Below are 19,370 nucleotides of genomic sequence, written 5' to 3' on the forward strand. Positions count from 1 at the left end.
TCGACCTATGCCGCTGTGGCCCAGTGGTCGAATGGCACAGGCACCTGCCGCGATAGCAGAGGACGCTGGTTCGTTTCCAGCCTGGGGCACTGGAGGCCTTGGTTACTTTTTCTTAGTATATGACATTTATTTAAAGTTTATAATTTATATAGTAGTGTGTCTACTTGAAATAAAAACAAATTAAAATATTTTCTGTAAATAATTTAATTTGTTCTAATACATTATCAATATTGGTTTAATTTCAAAGTTTTTCTTCTTCTTTACTTAAGATTTTGATCAGTCCAGCTCAAAACCCACTTGGAAAGTGGATCTGCTAATAGAACATCTGGAAAAATAGGTTTCTTACGTAAGAACCTATCAACACACTCTCCCACCCGCTTATCTTACATAATAAATGAATGGCGCCTTATGCGGCTAACGGGAACTCTGACTACCCCGTCACAGTCACAGTATATGACATCTACCGTCTGTTATACTTTTTACACAATTTTGACAGTTAAATAATATCTTATCTCATCTTATCTACAGTCAAAACCTTTTATAACAACGTTGAAAGGACTACTCATATTTATTTTGGTCGTAAAAACCGATAGTCGTAACAGCCGATGACGTACCTAATACTTATTATTACATGTGTGATTAATATACTCATCTATAAAATAAAAGTACATTTTATTTATTTCACATGAAAATTATAATAAAAAGACATTACGTACATAATTATGTAATTTGTTTTCTTTTACTTTGCGACATGTTAAAAGTTTCACGAATAACTCAACAATCATTGACGTATAATATCTAAGGACGGGCTAATGGGGCACTAAACATCGTACTAGTCCAGCGGTGCTACCCACGAATTCCAGCCAATCGTGCAGTCTAACGTGACTAGTTGCGACCAATACCGCGCGTAATGCGAACTCGTCAACCAATCGCGCGCGTGATGCGAACTCATCAACCAATCGCGTTGTAGCGATTTCACACCGCTGTACTGGCCCTTGTCATGCCTCATTATTATTGCCCGTAAAGCCAGTCCCTATTATACGTCAATGGTTCGTATAAGTAACAAACTGACTGAAAAGAAATGAGAAAGCGGGCTTTGGGTTTCGATTATACTGCATACACGTGTACCTATTTTGTTTCTGAGAAATACAATAGACCCTAAACTCGAGTTGTTTTTGTTTACTTTTGCGATCTTGATGACTTTAGTGTGCCAGATGTGGGAAGGGGATACTGCCCTCACCTATTCAAATGTTTACAATACGGCTGATGGTCGTTCTAACAGATATAATTCTCCGAAAATATCAGTTAAATGTAGTCGCTTAAAGATATATGTTGTAATAAGCGATGTCGTAAAAAGCGGTGTTTTTTATAAGGCGGTCTAATAGAAATCAGCCGGGACCTTTGATTTTGGTCAATATAACCGGTATGTTGTTCTAAACGATGTCGTCGTAAACGGTTTTGACTGTATTTCAGTTTACAATTTACTGTTCCAAAATTTGCAGAGCAATATCCTTTGTCAATTGTTAGCCACGATGGCCCGTGATGAGGGCGGCCGTAGTCCCGACCGTTATTGTGCCCAGCCCGGCTCCCCAAATGCCCCCAATGACCGCTCCTGCCGGCCCCCCGACCATTCCGCCGATTGCCGCCCCAGTGTAGGCACCCGCTATTAAACCTAAACATAATAAATATTATAAGTAGGACAGCTTGGCAAAAAAGGGTAGAAATTAAAAAGTGACAACACTGTAAAGTCTATTTTTTAATTCGGTAGACTGAAATTACAGTTAATAGTATGAACATGAAATGTCATTTCATACTATTAACTGTCATTTCAGTCTACCGAATTAAAAAATAGACTTTAGTGTCGTCCCGTTTTCTTATATAAATTGGTTTGAAAAGGACGACACTACCATGTCGCCACTTTTTAATTTCTACTCTTTTTTGCCAAGCTGTACAAAGATTGACTTAGTCCCACAGTAAGCTCAAGAAGGCTTGTGTTGTGGATACTTAGTGCATCATACATAAATACATAGAAAACACAAAAGACTCAGGAACAAATATCTGTGTTAATCACACAAATAAATGCCCTTACCTTCAAAAAATTGTTAGAGATGATGATACTATGATTACAGATCCAACAGACATAGCAAATGAGTTCAATAACTTTTTTACTGATCATACACCATCAGAAGGCACAGCTCGACAAAAATATGACATAAATGTCAACTGCATTCAGTCTATGTACATGAAACCAACTGTTCCTCATGACATCTTCACAATAATTAAGTCTTTGAAAAACACTAACAGTGTCGGACATGACAATATATGCACTAAAGTTGTAAAGGAAGTTGCACATATAATTGCTGTCCCTCTTAGCTATATTATTAATTTAAGTATTGAAACTGGAGTGTATCCTAATAACTTAAAGACTGTTATTGTAAAGCCATTACATAAAAAAGGTGAAACAACAAATGTAAAAAATTACAGACCAATTGCACTGGCAACAATTTTCTCAAAAATCTTTGAAAAAGTTATATATGAGGCACTGTACAGTTACTTAGATAAATTTAAACTTTTTGCAACAGAACAAAAAGGTTTCAGAAAACAAAAGACAGTAAATATGGCCATATTTGATCTTGTACAGCCCATCATAGATGCTATGGATAGGCGTAATTATATTTGTGCAGTTTTCATGGACATGACCAAGGCCTTTGATTATGTAGACCATACGATTCTCTTAAAAAAGCTCAATGCGTATGGAATACGAGGAAATGTGTTGGACTTATTCAGGTCATACTTAAGTAACAGAGATCAATATACAGAGCTAACTCAAATTTGTTTGAGGACTAAGCATCAAAAGTCTTTTCAGTCAGATAAACGCAAAATAAAGTATGGTGTGCCGCAAGGAAGCGTTCTTGGTCCTCTGCTGTTTTTACTTTATATCAATGACCTTCCCCGAAGCGTCAAATATCCCATGGTCCTGTTCGCTGATGACAGTACCGTTATAATAGAATGTAAGGATATTTATCACTATGAATCCGAAATTAATAATACAATTGTTGACATAATTAAATGGCTTAATATAAATAATTTATTGATAAATCTAGATAAGACTAAAATTATTCATTTCTACCAACGAAAAATACCTCCTCCAATTTGCTGCAAATATGAAGGTCAATGTGTAGAGTCTGTTACCGACACAAAGTTTTTAGGAGTACAAATTGATGAAAACTTATCTTGGAAAGCCCATACGGAAGAAATGTGCAAAAAACTTAGTCAGTATGCCTACGCCCTACATATATTAGCCAAAAAAGCAAGTCCTCACGCAGTTTTAGTAGCATATCATGGTTTCGTGGCTTCAAGGTTGCGGTATGGTATTATCTTTTGGGGAAATTCCACCAATAGAGAATTAGTTTTTAAGGCACAAAAGAGGTGCATTAGAGCAATGTGTGGAATCAAAACACCCGATAGTTGCGTACCATATTTCAAAGATTTGAAAATTTTAACGATGCCATCGCTTTTCATTTTTGAAGTGATAATGTTTGTAAAAAACAATACAGGCTTATTCAAAAAACATGTTGATATTTCTCACAGAAATCTGAGAAACAAGCATATACACAATCTTTGCACAATTCCTGCAAATACATCATTATTGCGAAAAAGTGTGTATTACTTGGCCAGTAAAATATATAACAAATTGCCGATCAACTTTAAGTCACTAAGTATATTAGAATTAAAAAATAAGCTAACGACATTATTGATTCATAAATGCTATTATTTCATTGCAGAATATTTAAATGATGACTTAGAATGATATGTATTATGACAATTTGTATTATATTTTCAATAGGCATCTAATCGACATTGTATTTATTAATTATATGGATAATAATAGTGATGGAAATCTATATTTTGACATCTACAATTCTCATGAACTATGTACCTGATATTCATTAATTATCATAGCTGTAAGTAGGATTAGATTATTACTCGTACTCGGTGAGCATGATAGTTTAGTTGCTAGTATTAAGTTCAATGTTTTTGTACGCCGTTTGGCAAAATATAGTGAAACTGTACATATTATAAACTGACCACCACTGTAATTCTACCTATATTTACAAATAAAACACTTACTTACTTACTTACTTACTTACTTACTTACCAGGATTCAAACACACACATCAACACAAACACAATTTAAGTGGTAATATTTCCATACAAACGTTCTCGACATTTTCTTCTCGTGATTTTGGCCAAAGATGAGTATTTTTTATATGAGTTCAATTCAATATCAACCTATCTGTGTCGTACGTTTTGATTTTTTGATATTATTAAATTTCCATTTATTAAAAAGGAACAGAAACACGTTGTTCTGATATTCCTCGCTTCACGCATATCAAAGAGAATATTTAGATAGTTTTATAAGAGATTAGATTTATAATAGAAGTACCTACAGATGTTCTTGGACAAAAACGGGTTATGCTCTCGGCTAACAGCGTTCCTCGATGCAACAAACGCATTGTCCGATCGACAATACGCATACAGATCGGGACGCTGTACGACCGACTTAGCGCGCAAGGCTGTGCGAAGTCTTCGACGCTTTGAAGAGGAAACAGCAGGTTGCAATGCTTTGCTGTGACCTTTCCAAAGAGTTTGACGTGGCAGATCACGGCGTCATTGCCGCAAAACTACTGCACTATGGTATATGTGGCAATGCGCACGGCCTCCTCACTGACATTCTCCGAGGCAGATCTCAGGTCGTGGTAGGGGACGGCGGTCAAGTCAAGTCAGACCCGTTGGCTACATCCATGGGTGTGGCCCAGGGCTCGTCAGTGTCTAATATTATTTTTTCATTGTTACTTAACGATCTTCCCGAAACGATAACAGCCGCCGACATTTTAATGTACGCGGATGATGTCGCGGGCATTATATCAGCACCAAATATAGATAGCTTGGAGACACGCCTCAACGATGCTGCGGAGCAGCTAAGTGGTTTAAGTCGTACGGTTTGGCGCTTAACCTTTCCAAAACGCACTTCTTGCACTTTCACGTTGGAGGTCGGACACCAAGGCCACTCCAGATCCAGACTGACGATGTCAAAGTGGAGCAGGTTGACTTCACCACTTTCTTAGGGTTTCAAGTAGACTGTAAGTTGACCTGGATGAACCACATCGACTAGTTGTGTGGTAAACTAGGTGGTGCATGCTTTGCCCTTCGCCGCCTGTCGCGGGTCGTACCACGGCATGTCGTACGAAGTTGCTATTTTGCGACAATACTTTCGGTGCTGCAGTATGGCGCGGAGATATGGGGGCGCGCCGCGGATTGGCAGCGCGTTTTCCGTCTACAAAAAAGAGCCGTGCGGTGTGTGGCACAGGTAAGCCAGGATACCTCCGCGAAAGCGTATTTTAAAGAACTGGGTATATTGACTCTGCCGTCAATAGTGATTCAACAAGTCGCTATTTACGTGTATACCAACCTGACGCAATATAAAAAACGCCGACTCAGCCCCCACGCTACGGAACCCGAATCAACTTCTCCCGGTAAAACGTAGACTTGCAGGGTCCAATAAAGAATAAAAATAAAATTTAGACCTACTTTCGACCGCAAGCTCACCGAATAGTATACAACGATGAGTTGTAGTTACAGCTATTAGAATTACGGCGTTTGATGATGATGAGATACCTTTTAGCATAATGAGTCCTTAGAAGCCTTAGATCATTTTAGGAAGGAGAGCCACCTTGATTTTTGGTATGGTCGGGATGAAAAGGTTTGAGTGATTTGTCCCATACAATCATAAATTTATGCAAGCACCTGTTTAGGCTTCTGCAATAAGTTTGGTGACATTCCTGAGTAAATCAAAAGGAAGAAATAATTTCGGTGATTAAATCTTCAAATTACAAAATAATGTAAATATTGACTAATATTACCGAGCATAAGCAATGTTAAAGAGTATAGGTAAACAAATATATAGGTAGTAAACTCTTTAGAATATGAAATAATGTAATTATTAGTCCATTTCCCTTTTTTTTCTTTTAATTTTCTCGATAATGACACCAAATTTAATGCAGAAACCTAAACAGGTGCTTTCATAACTTTATGATTGTATGAGACAAATCACACCCCACCCTTTCATCCATACCACACCAAAAATCAAGGTGGCTCTCCTTCCTAAAATGATCTAAGGGTTCTAAGGACTCATTATGCTAAAAGGTATCTCATCATCATCAAACGCCGTAATTCTAATAGCTGTAACACACATCGTTGTATACTATTCGGTGAGCTTGTGGTCGAAAGTAGGTCTACATTTTTTTTTTCTTCACATTTTTTAGAAATAGATTTGCCATGTGTATACTTTTTATAACGAGGAATAGTAGGGCTATTTCATGATTTTTTTTATTTTTTGTGTATATATTAAAATAAGAAAAATTTTGGCATTTATTCGGGAAAAAAAATAGCCAATTTTTATTTTTTATTTTTTTCAAATTATTTTTATGAAACCATATAAATTAAATATCAGAAATGAATTTAGCATCCTTGAGTTACACGAAAATGATACCAAACTTGACCAAATAGCAAAACTTTATTTTTTACAAATTTCGGGGGGCACCCCCCCTTGAAGTCAAAATTTTGCATCAAAAATTCGATTGGCTCTCCTTCCTAAATCAATCTGTGAGTCAAAAGGAGCAACTCTGCAAAAGGAAATTCCATCATCATCATTTGCAGTAAATCGACCTTTTTGGTCGTGTGCGCCAGGGACTATGTGTGAATAAATACACATGTATCGATTTGTGTTATTCAAACGCTTTTTTAACACGCGTTGTAAAAGCCCTCATGCGAATGAGGTCTTAATTAGAACATAATTAGGACAGTTCCGAACAACTGACAGGCCGATACCGTCCAGCGGACTGTTAATTAGTGGGCCCCTTTATTACAGTCTGTGCTAAACCGCAACATGGCGATACTATACTATATGGGGCATTATGGGGTATTGGGGAAAAGGGACCTTATTGTCGATGGCGCTTACGCCGCACAGCGTCGCGCGGCATTGTATTTATATCGGAGCATCGTTAATAATGGCGTAAGCGCCATCGACAATAAGGTCCCTTTTCATAGATAACGTCACATATAAGACTTGGTAGTTGACAAGTTGACTACTTCTGTAGGGTTCTCCCTAGAAATACTAGTTAGAGGACGTACCACCAGTTGCAGCGTTCCTAGTAGTCCGTTCTGCATCTGACATATCTGTAAGAAACGATTTTTCTTTTAATATTTACAACAGTCGGCTGTTTTAGGATCATGGTGTACTTAGTAAACCTTTTGGGTGTGGAATTTAAAAAGCTTTTGTTTCACCATACCAAACCACATATTCACATAAAACCCATAGCATTTGAGAAAAACAAAAAAGCGGCCAAGTGCGAGTCGAACTCGCCCATAAAGGGTTCCGTATTTAGGGGATTTATGACGTATTTAAAAAAACTACTTACATACTTACTGTCTGTCTGTCTGTCCGTGTATGTCACAGCCACTTTTTTCCGAAATTATAAGAACTATACTGTTGAAACTTGGTAAGTAGATGTATTTTGTTAATCGCATTAAGATTTTCACACAAAAATAGAAAAAAAAACAATAAATTTTGGGGTTCCCCATACTTAGAACTGAAACACCACTGGAGTTGCAGGCGTCCATAGGCTACGGTGACAGCTTACCATCAGGCGGCCCGTATGCTTGTTTGCCACCGATGTGGTATAAAAAAAACTCAATATTTTTTTTTTTCATCAAACCCATACGTGTATCTACGGGGTATCTTATGGATAGGTCTTCAAAAATGATATTGAGGTTTCTAATATAATTTTTTTCTAAACTGAATCGTTTGCGCGAGAGACACTTCCAAAGTGGTAAAATGTGTCCCCCCCCCCCCCCTGTAACTTCTAAAATAAGAGAATGATAAAACTATATAATATATATATGAAAAAATATATGATGTACATTACCATGCCAACTTCCACCGAAAATTGGTTCGAACGAGATCTAGTAAGTAGTTTTTTTTTATAAGTACCTACGTCATAAATCCCCTAAATACGGAACCCTTCATGGGCGAGTCCGACTCGCACGTGGCCCCGTTTTTATTGTAGTTTAGGTTTAGGGATGTTTTATTTTTATTAATTTAGGATACTTACTATAATTTAGGTAGGTACTTTTAGTTTATAAGTTTTTATACAATATTTATTTGCTTAAAGTTTCAATAAAAATGGTTACAAACTGTATAGAGCGCAGCTATACATGTCGGTATGCTATGACATGCACTGGTATTCATAGTAAACGAAATTTGGTTCTAGGTTTTATTTTTATCCATAAAATAGTAAATACGAAAATTATATTATATCCATTGTAAATTTTGACATCTAGGTACTAGAACCTACTTATAAATTTGTAGAATTCAAAAATATTCTACATTTAATTCATGAATTGACCAATTTGATGTATTTAGACGGTCTTATTTGAATCAACAAGTTTTAGATTTTACCCCCTACACGTATAAAATCTAAATCTAAATGTTATTAAGTAAAAATCTCAGGAAAAATAATCCAATCACAAACAATTTAAAAATCAATACTTAAATGCGAAATACCTAACTAATGTTGTGCAAGAGTGTTGCAAAACATTGAAAACTTGACTGGAATTGTGAATTTATAAAACTGCCAATTCGTAAAAACCCTGATAAAATCGAATTAAGATCTTGGAAATTGAATAATAATAATTAAGATTAATTTACAATTCAATTTTAATGAACACTCACTTGTATTAGTTGTATATACGCTTTTGCACAAGATCGACAGTCGGTGCCACGTACAGCTCGGAACGGTCTGAATAGTGAATAGTCTGATTTGAAATAGGTACACAATACCTAACCTCTCAATGTCAAATATGTACATGCGCGGGCGCTGCTGCGTCATTTTAGCCCCGGAACATAATAGCGGGTAAACACCGGCGCGTTTTATAAAGCTACAATTTACAACATCGCTGTTTACCTCTCCTTTTAACAAATATGGTTAGAAAAAACAGGCAACGAACTTGTGACTTACTTCAGTTTAAAACAGACCTGTGAAATACTTACCCTAGATTCTAGGACAGTAGAAGGAATAGCGGGCGTGTGAATACAGTGCTTTGTTTACAGATGTGTCAACATTTTAGCTATGTTGCGGTGGTTCCCCTGTTAACAAACTAGACGTACCGATAGGAACGCGGCTATGGGTTAGAGCGAGAAATTGGGGGTCTATCTAAACAGACGAAAATCTAAATTTCGTTATCTGCCTCTCCAACGCACGAATACTTAAGGGAGAATGAAAAGAGTCAGATAACAAATATTTCGATTTTATAAGCCGTCTGATTATGGTTCGGTACGTACTACGTAGGTACTTTTACATGAAATATCGTATCCAACCTAATTACCTATATGGGGCATTATCTATGAAAAGGGACCTTATTGTCGATGGCGCTTACGCCGCACAGCGTCGCGCGGCATTGTATTTATATCGGAGCATCGTTAATAATGGCGTAAGCGCCATCGACAATAAGGTCCCTTTTCATAGATAACGTCACATATATGTACAAACAGCAAGACTCCTAACCACTCTCCTAACTGTACCTGTATCGGTGGACCTTATTACAAAAGGCATGAGGTCCGCCGATGCCCTTGAATATAACATTGATTGTAAGCAATGAAAGTAAAAATATAAAACCGGCCAAGTGCGAGTCGGACTCGCGCACGGAGGGTTCCGCACCATCAACAGAAAATAGAGCAAAAAAATCGTGTTTGTTGTATGGGAGCCCCCCTTAAATATTTATTTTATTTTATTTTTAGTATTTGTTGTTATAGCGGCAACAGAGATACATCATTTGTGAAAATTTCAACTGTCTAGCTATCGCGGTTCATGAGATACAGCCTGGTGACAGACGGACAGCGAAGTCTTAGTAATAGACCCTATTACTAAGACTTCGCTGTCCGTTTTTTACCCTTTGGGTACAGAACCCTAAAAAAATGGTTCCATTATAATGACAGGAGGGGGATCATTAGGATTCAAATAATTATTTCAGCTATCGATTGAGTTATATACATTTAATTGTGTAACACAATACATTTATTTCACTATTGCAATACAAACACTTAATGTATACCTAAAGTAGTTCTAAGCGACATCTTGCTCACGCTTATCGTTCGTTATCTCTATACATATATATAGATTTATGTATTTCTGTCTAGCATTCCGTATGTATATGTGTCCACAATATGTTAGCATACAGCGTCTGCGCGTCCTGCAAAAATAAACATATCATCAATATCAAATTAGTTACCGTAAAATCAGGTAACTACAGTCCTACAGCTATGGTCCAGTTTTAACGTGGTTTCTGGTTTCTCGACCTTTTTATTTCTCGAGGCACGGGAATTCTCGACCAGAACGTCTCGAGTATCTCGAGAAATTTTGAAAGCTTTAAATCACCTTGTTAAATTTAATTTTTTGCTTTACTACAAATCAGACTCATAGGAGTCGTAGGTGAGATCATAATCAAACAAATGGAAAGTTTCTAGTTACAATAAATTCCACTTAATAATCGAAATTCAACAACAAAAAACTAAAGGTGCATGCATATGTGTGCGCGTCAGCGATGTAATATGCTATAGTGTATTTCTTTAGGTACTTATTTCATAAAATGTAAACAAACCACAATAAGTTACGTATTTTATCATCAAGTTTTTCTAAGTAAGTATAAGTATGAATACTTAGGTAGGTACTCAACGTAACAATGATGCTGCTAATATTGTGCTATTTTGCTAATAGGAATACCTATAACGGGAAGATTTGATTTGTCAATAGTAAATTAGCTTTGCAATATTTGTTACATATTACAAGACCCTATAATTTCTTTTTTTTTTATCATTAGAAAAAAGATAAGCTATCTTGACGTGTCTTAACGAACCTTTATGATTTGTACTCGTTACATTTATTTTGGAGCCTTGATACACTAATGCTCTTTTTATATTATACATATGCCTACTCAACATAATTTGAAAAATACTTACTTATACATATTTTACTGGAACGTGAATTTGGACCATAGTTGTAAGTTGTGGACTAAAGTTATGTAATTTTACGGTGTTTAAAACAACTGTTCTACTTTTCTACGTACGGCACAAAATAGGTTGTTAAGTATAGGTACAGTCACCTGCAATAATATGTTACACAACGAAGGCCGCAAAAATATCTGACACAATAGAGCCATAAGAGCGTGTCACATATTATTGCGCCCTTCGAAGAGTAACATATTATTGCAGGTGTCTGTACATTGAAGTCGCTACAGCTAACACTAAAAGTCTATCTCTATAACCTAAATGCCTACATGTTTCTACCAGCCTCTACGTTTGACTTTTCTCTATTTTTCGATTATTGTAAAAAATTGATGCGAAAAACAGATTTCATATAAATTTTTAAATGCTCTTGACTATTATAATAATTAAAAATTCGAAAAAAATCAAACTTAGGGGCATAGCTGTGGTTAATAAACAACAAATTGTGCCAAATATTATTAATAATGTTAATTGTGAATTGTTGGCTGAGCTCTCTTTCAGTATTCCGTCCAAATCTACAAGAAATTTTCTACCCCTTGCTGTTCCAAATGCTTCGCGTAACTACAGACAGAACAGTTTTTAGGGTTCCGTACCCAAAGGGTAAAAACGGAACCCTATTACTAAGACTCCGCTGTCCGTCCGTCCGTCCGTCCGTCCGTCCGTCCGTCCGTCCGTCCGTCCGTCTGTCACCAGGCTGTATCTCACGAACCGTGATAGCTAGACAGTTGAAATTTTCACAGATGATGTATTTCTGTTGCCGCTATAACAACAAATACTAAAAACAGAATAAAATAAAGATTTAAGTGGGGCTCATGGTGGGTTGTATGGACAACAAACGTGATTTTTGACCGAAGTTAAGCAACGTCGGGCGGGGTCAGTACTTGGATGGGTGACCGTTTTTGTTTTTTTTTTTTTTTTTTCCTTTAGTAATACGAATTCTAAATTAGTTACTCTGCCTTTGGCGTTGAAATGAATGTGTAGTGCAATAGTGCTAACCACCAATTGTTTTTGTTAATCTCTTAATCTGTGTTTCTTTTGAATCTTCTTTAGTAATACGAATTCAAAATTAACTACTCTGCCTTTGGCGTTGAAATTAATGTGTAGTGCATGAGTAGTGCAATAGTGCTAACCACCAATTGTTTTTCTTAATCTGTATTTACTGGTGAGAACCTGTAATTGGCTTTTTGTATCACATTTATAAAACCTATTAACATGTTAACAGCTGTTGGATCTCCGAATAGTATTAAATAAAAATAAAATAAATATCAAGAGAGGAAAATGAGGACAAATACGTTTGTATGAAAAGGCGATTTCGCGCGGGTCCTATACTTTCATCTTAAAACTGAAATTACACACCACTTGTAAATAAATATGGGTAGGTAGGTATAGTTGGTCAAACCAATTTGTCAGTCAGTAAGAACACTAAGAACCAGGTAAAGACGATATTATTTTATTCGAAGTCCAAGGCGACCTCCTGACATAGTTCGTAACGCTACACTTATCTAGTTTACAAAAATATATAGTTTATTCTTAAATAAAGCATTTATTAATAAAATAAGGTAATTAATTACATAAAAGAGATAAAAAAAAATACATTACAATTAACTATACCTACTCTTAAAACTAAACACTACTACTAAATCTTAATCTAAACTAACAACTAACAAGTACTAAACCTATTCACAAAATTCTCCCCGCGCCCCTCCAGACGCAAAGGAGCCCATCACGCTCGACGCGTTGCCACGTTGAACCGCGATGGACAACCAGGTAAAGTATACTCATCAGTTTCTTTTAGGTGCTAGTACTAGTGTAAGACATAGATAGTACCTATGATTCTCTCTGCCTATAATTGAAATGAGACAGTCCTTTGACAAATGATTTTTATTTATTTTTATTTTATTAGAAGACCAACAGCTTTAACAAACAAACTATATAGACTTATAACTAGGATACAATCATGAAGCCAATAACAGGTATCCCTAACAGATACAATTGAAAATATTACGGATTTACTTAGGTACAAGGTTATAGTAGGTATTACACAATTGTGTGTGTGTGTGTGTGTGTGTGTGTGTGTGTGTGTGTGTGTGTGTGTGTGTGTGTGTGTGTGTGTGTGTGTGTGTGTGTGTGTGTGTGTGTGTGTGTGTGTGTGTGTGTGTGTGTGTGTGTGCGTGCGAGTGTGTGTGTTCACTCCTCCACTTGATTGTTATTATGATACCTACTTACTTATATAAATTCCTAATGTGTGGAATGCCGTAAACCTACGTCAGTCCTGATGGTCGTCGCGGACGGGTCGGCGGGTGACGACGTATCCGACAAGGCCGCCGACGAGGGCGCCCGCCGGACCGCCGGACAGCGCCCCCACGGCCACCCCCACCGCCGTACCCGTCGCTGCGCCGATCACTCCCTGAACCGACCCTGGGACACCTGTCACAAAACAATATTTCAATTTTGATCACGGCAAAAAAATTCCAAGCTGATTATAGGCCGTCACAGACGGAGCAATAATATGTGACCTTATGTATGAAAAGGGATCTTATTGTCGATGGCTGTTACGCCATTATTAACGATGCTGCGATATAAATATAATGCCGCGCGTCGCTGTGCGGCGTAAGCGCCATCGACGATAAGGTCCCTTTTCATAGATAATGCCCCATATATTAACTTAACAGACACCGACAGATTCCGACAGATATCTAAGAGTATATTAGCTAAGCACGAAAACGATACTAAAATATATATCGCTCTCTGTTCAACACCTACATTGTGAAAGAGACGAGATATCCCAAAAAGTATCGTAATATACCGAGCTTTAACATTTTAAGATTCTTAAGGTATCTTAAGATGCCTTGCTATAAGATATCGTAAGATACCCAGTGGCGGATTAACCTAACAGCAGAAAAAGCATATGCTACGGGCCCCGCGCTTAGGGGGGGCCCCGCGCTTCGACCATGACCCACTGACCAAGCGATTTTGAAATTGACTTGTATGAAAAACGAAAAAAAAATTACCATAAATAACGAAAAGGCGCGTGACAAAATCAAAACCATCTATCGCCTTCAAAACCTTTCGCCATAATCACGATTCGCATCTATATTTTTAATGTGAAATTTTTATTCTATCGCCCCAAATTTTTCGACTGTGTATCAGCATGTCGCATTACATAATTACAGCATTAGTAAAATTCTACTTTATTTCTAATACTTAGAGTTCATAGACTTTAAAATAAGCATACGACTTTTTGTTTTCGAACATCACGGATACAATACTTAATTCACGAAGGCTGATATTTGCTAATAATATTATACAAAATTTTAAGGACCTTATCTTATACCTTTAAACGAGCAATTCTTGCTTGTATACCTATTTATTGATTTATATATTTTTTTGAGGATCTCGGAAACGGCTCTAACGATTTCGATGAAATTTGCTATATTATGGGGGTTTTCGGTGGCGAAAAATCGATCTAGCTAGGTCTTATCTCTGGGAAAACGCGCATTTTTGAGTTTTTATATATTGTCTGAGCAAAGCCCGGTCTCCCAGATATTTAAACTTAAATATACGGTAACAAACTTTCCTTATTTCTACGGTGAATGGTAAATAGTCATGTCATAATAGGAAGTTAATAGTCACATACGACTTCTTGTTTTCCAACGTCACGGTCAACGTCCCAACGGTTGGCTAAAAGAATACAAAAAATCGGCCAAGAGCATGTCGGGCCATGCTCAGTGTAGGGTTTTGTAGTTACCATTCTGTCAGAATAGGCCAAACGGAGGCTAGTAGTAAGTACCTACATATCATGTACATTACAAGATTTACAAGCATACGGGAGTACCTTCGCAGCGCTTTATTTTGTACGTCTTTTTACTAAGAAGAGGAGATTTTTTGCAATAATTCAAAAACGGCTGGGCCGATCATATTCGCTATAGTTTTCATTAAAAATATTTATTAAGCTTTTGTTTAACGATTCTTTCATATTTTTTGGAGCCATGGTTCAAAAGTTAGAGGGGGCATATATTTATTTCTTTCGGAGCGATTATTTCCGAAAATATTAACTTTATCAAAAAATGGTTTTTGGATACCCTTATTCGTTTTGAAAGACCTATCCCACACTATTAGATCGAAGCCAAAACAAAAAATAAAAAACATTTTTTATGGAGGCACCGAATTTTATTTTTTTATTTTTCATTTTACCGTTCTGTCGCCATGTATGATTTATATGTATCCATGCCAAATTGCAGCTTTTTAGCACTAACGAGCACGGAGCAAAGCCGTGGACAGACAGACGGACGTGACGAAACTATAAGGGTTTCTAGGTGACTACGAATCCCTAAAAACGAATTGAGGAACACAATGGGGCAAGAACGTCTGAATCATGTGTCTTTGATGAACATAGAACATGATCTCCTTGAAGAAATTGACACAGACCCCATAATACATCAATTTGCAAATATATAAAATCACGAAAAGTGAATGGCTAACAACTTTGTTTTTTTTATCCTCTTAACCTAAGAAACTAAATGAAACCATGAGGGGGCCCCGCGGACGAATGTGCTACGGGCCCCGCACCAGCTTAATCCGCCCCTGAAGATACCAAAATATATAAGAGTATTAAAGTATCGTATGTGGACGCTGTCAAACAGTACGTAAAACATATCGTAAGATGCCTTGCTATAAGATATCTTACGTTATATTATCGCTCCGTCTGTGAAGGGCTTAAATGTGACGTTATCCATAAAAAGGGACCTTATTGTCGATGGCGCTTATGCCATTATTAACGATGCTCCGATATAAATACAATGCCGCGCGACGCTGTGTGGCGTAAGCGCCATCGATAATAAGGTCCCTTTTCATGGATAATGCCCCAAATATGGCTTTTGCATACTCTGTCAGTGAGTTTAGGAATAAAATTGTATAAAGGACGGTATTTACCTATTCTGATACCGTTATGGATGACTTCACCAACTACGGCACCACGTGCTACGTTATTCGCGTCCCCTTCCATGTCTGAAAGCAAATAATGTATGAGATGTTATAATTAACCCCTTGCCGCATACCAAGCCATATTTGTTTACCAAAGTTAGATATTTTTTTTAAGATATTAAATTTAATTATATATCGAAACTACAATACCATTTTTAAAAAGCTAGTTTTCGTGAATCGGAATGTGTTTTTTTTATTTCGGTGGGTAGTCAATTTATTGCAATAATGTTGTGGGTAAGTGACAGATGCTCGTTCAGTGCAGTGCGGAGTAAATAGATAAACTTTCCAGCTAAATAACAAGGATACAAAGGTAAGTAGTGACACCAAAAAAATATAAATACATAGTTTAAACATCCATTAATACAGGTGATATATGGATTTTGCGATATACGTTGTTTTTGTAATAGTTTTTACCTTGTTCTTGTAAAGGCCAAATTTGGCTTCGTATGCATTCGAGTCATGCAACATGTCCTGTCATATTTGGCTTCCTATGCATTAGGTGTAATTTATGTTTTCAGATATGGATCCTTCGCGGTTTTATAGAACATCTAAATATGTAAATATTATACCTGGCGATGGTGACGTAAGTGACGATGACATTGCCTCTGAATCGGATAATGATTATGAACCGATATCTATGCGAACGAAAAAAAAAAGACAAGTAATTATAGCGGATTCAGATTCAGATTTTTCTGATGAAGATGATATCCCTTTAAAAAACTTTCAGACCTCATCTACATCTAAAGTTAAGCAAGGCAAGTCCAAAAAAGAACAAATTGTCTGGAAAAATGAAAAAATGGAACCGTATGAGGAAAAAAAGTTTGAATTTAAAGGTAGCACTGAGTTACCAGCAATAATAGCAGAATTGGAAACACCAGCCCATATTTTCAAGTTTTTGTTTACAGATGATCTAATTGACTTAATTGTTAACCAATCGAATCTAAAAGCTCTTCAAGATGATATTAACAAGCCAGCGAACATAACAAATGCTGAATTTAAAAAGTTCATAGGCATAATCATATTTATGTCGTGTGTAAAGTTACCTGCAACCAGAATGTACTGGGCAAAATATGTTGGCCAAGCCCAGGTTTACGAGGCCATGACATGTAACAGATTTGAAGCTATCAAAAGGTTCTTACACTTTAACAATAATTGCGACTACATCCGTCTAGGAGCAGATGGTCATGATAAGCTTTTTAAAATCAGGCCTGTTCTTGAACACATTCGCCAACGTTTGTTATTGGTCCCTAAGGAAGAGTTTCTAGATACGATTAAACCTGGCTACATACGAAGCCAAATATGATTAACCAGTGAATTCACTATAATGCATATGAAGCCATATATGGCGTTGCCTTGTAGTTTCTTTATTAATGAATAAAAAAAATCAAAAACTATGTCAAAGTGTTATATATATCCAATAAAGTTATATTTTGCAGAAAAATATTTTTTTATTCAAACCTTTAATAATTCATGCGGTAAGGGGTTAAAATGCCAAAGTGTGACAGTGCCTTAAGAGGGAGCGCAAATAAGCCGAGAAATGAAAAGGGAACAAAAGATATGGCGCGCCGCGTGAAAATGCGACGGAAGACATGGCCATTCCGCGGGTTTTAACGTTTAACCACCCTGAAAATATACTTGTGTTTAAAACGTCCTTCTTTTTTGGCAAAACTTTGTTTTTGGTAAGTACTTACAAGTTTTTATCGCTGACTGTACTATTCTTTCCACAAGCAACTACATAATAAGTACCTACTCATTGAGACTATTTTAACAACTCCAAACACAATTAGTTTCCGTTGTTTTACACAAGAGTTCCCATGGCATGGCCAACTCCTGTCTCCATCATCAGCTCCATGCTCCATGTCATCATATTTGGGGCATTATCTATGAAAACCTTATTGTCGATGGCGCTTACGCCTCACAGCGTCGCGCGGCATTGTATTTATATCGGAGCATCGTTAATAATGGCGTAAGCGCCATCGACAATAAGGTCCCTTTTCATAGATAATCATAGATAACGTCACATATTGCATTGTCTGCCGATTTACATATGCACCTATGCAAAATTTCAGCTTAGTTGGAAATCGGGAAGTGGGTCAAGTATAGCTTCCGAGCAAAGGATGACTCACTCTAGACCAGCCCGGGCCCGGGCCGAGGCGTCCAACATGTAATTTTCTATGACGACTAAGAAGCTCCGGCCCGGCCCCGGCCCGGTCTAACGTGAGTCATCCTTAACAGGGAAAAGTTAAATAAAAGCTTTTAATTAAAACACTTACCGCAGTTTTACACAATTGCACTATTTGCACTAAATAAACAAATGCACTCCGTTGGCGTCTGGTTTCCTCGACAGTTCACAGGCACTGAAATAACACGTAGATTATAAGTACGTACTACATGATAGGTACCTACTATATAGTCGTATGTGCGTAGCATGTGATATCAGACTGTGGAAATAACCTCAATTGATTCGCCCGGTGTTGCCATTTCAAAATTAAACATTATTATATTAATTATAAATAAGAAATATGCTAGAGTCGAGCCATTGCTAATGGCATTTGCAGTGACAAAGTGTGGATGTCATTATTAATTTCAAATTCCTATGAAAATAAGTCGTTAATAATGACACTCCCTTATTTTGTTCTGTTCAAGTTGATGCAAAATTAGCTTAAGGCCAGACGGGTCAATTTCGCCCAATCTGATTAAATTGTGATTAAATCAGGTGGTGTGAACGCAAAAATGAAATTGGCTTGCATTCGACTGTAAGATTATGACCGATCAAACGGAGGTACGGACGAAAGAACGCCGATTTTCAATACTAGTATGCGCGTTTGGGGGCATTTTTTTTATTTCGAGCGTTCGAATGTCACCATAAAGCTAAAATCGGTGATTAAATTGAGTACTACATACAAGTGTGAACGCTAGATGAGATTCACGTCAATTTATTTTCTGATAAAATTGGTAAATTTGATCATCCCGTCTGGACTGGCCTTTAGACTTAAGACACACTTTATGCACAATGCTCTAAGTGCACTATTTATATTAGTTTGTCAAAGGACTGTCTCATTTCAAACATAGACAGAGACAATCATACTATCTTTGTCTTACACTAGTACTAGCCCCCAAACGAAAAGGATGAGTATAGTTTTCTTTTTTCTTATTTACTGACAAATTGGTTTGACCAACTATAGGAACATTTTTTTTAGGATCCTATTAGTTAGTTAGGCATAGGTAGCCAGCTAGGACGACTGATTTGTAAGGTGTGTGAAGC

At 37.0% G+C, this 19,370-nt stretch overlaps 2 long non-coding RNA genes across 2 annotated transcripts; both read right to left on the bottom strand.

Annotated features, from left to right (window-relative positions):
* Window positions 1–448: 448 nt before the first annotated feature.
* LOC134658873 (uncharacterized) lies at window positions 449–8,870 on the bottom strand. Its single transcript, XR_010097749.1, has 4 exons — window positions 8,795–8,870; window positions 7,195–7,239; window positions 1,455–1,672; window positions 449–507 (listed from the first exon to the last, which is right to left on the bottom strand). It is a non-coding gene; the product is annotated as an uncharacterized LOC134658873 (long non-coding RNA).
* A 1,232-nt stretch (window positions 8,871–10,102) lies between these two features.
* On the bottom strand, window positions 10,103–18,401 carry LOC134658779 (uncharacterized). Its single transcript, XR_010097733.1, has 4 exons — window positions 18,379–18,401; window positions 16,055–16,129; window positions 13,384–13,549; window positions 10,103–10,311 (listed from the first exon to the last, which is right to left on the bottom strand). It is a non-coding gene; the product is annotated as an uncharacterized LOC134658779 (long non-coding RNA).
* Window positions 18,402–19,370: the final 969 nt, after the last annotated feature.

This window comes from Cydia amplana, chromosome 23, assembly GCF_948474715.1.
Source record: "Cydia amplana chromosome 23, ilCydAmpl1.1, whole genome shotgun sequence".
NCBI classification, from domain to species: domain Eukaryota; kingdom Metazoa; phylum Arthropoda; class Insecta; order Lepidoptera; family Tortricidae; genus Cydia; species Cydia amplana.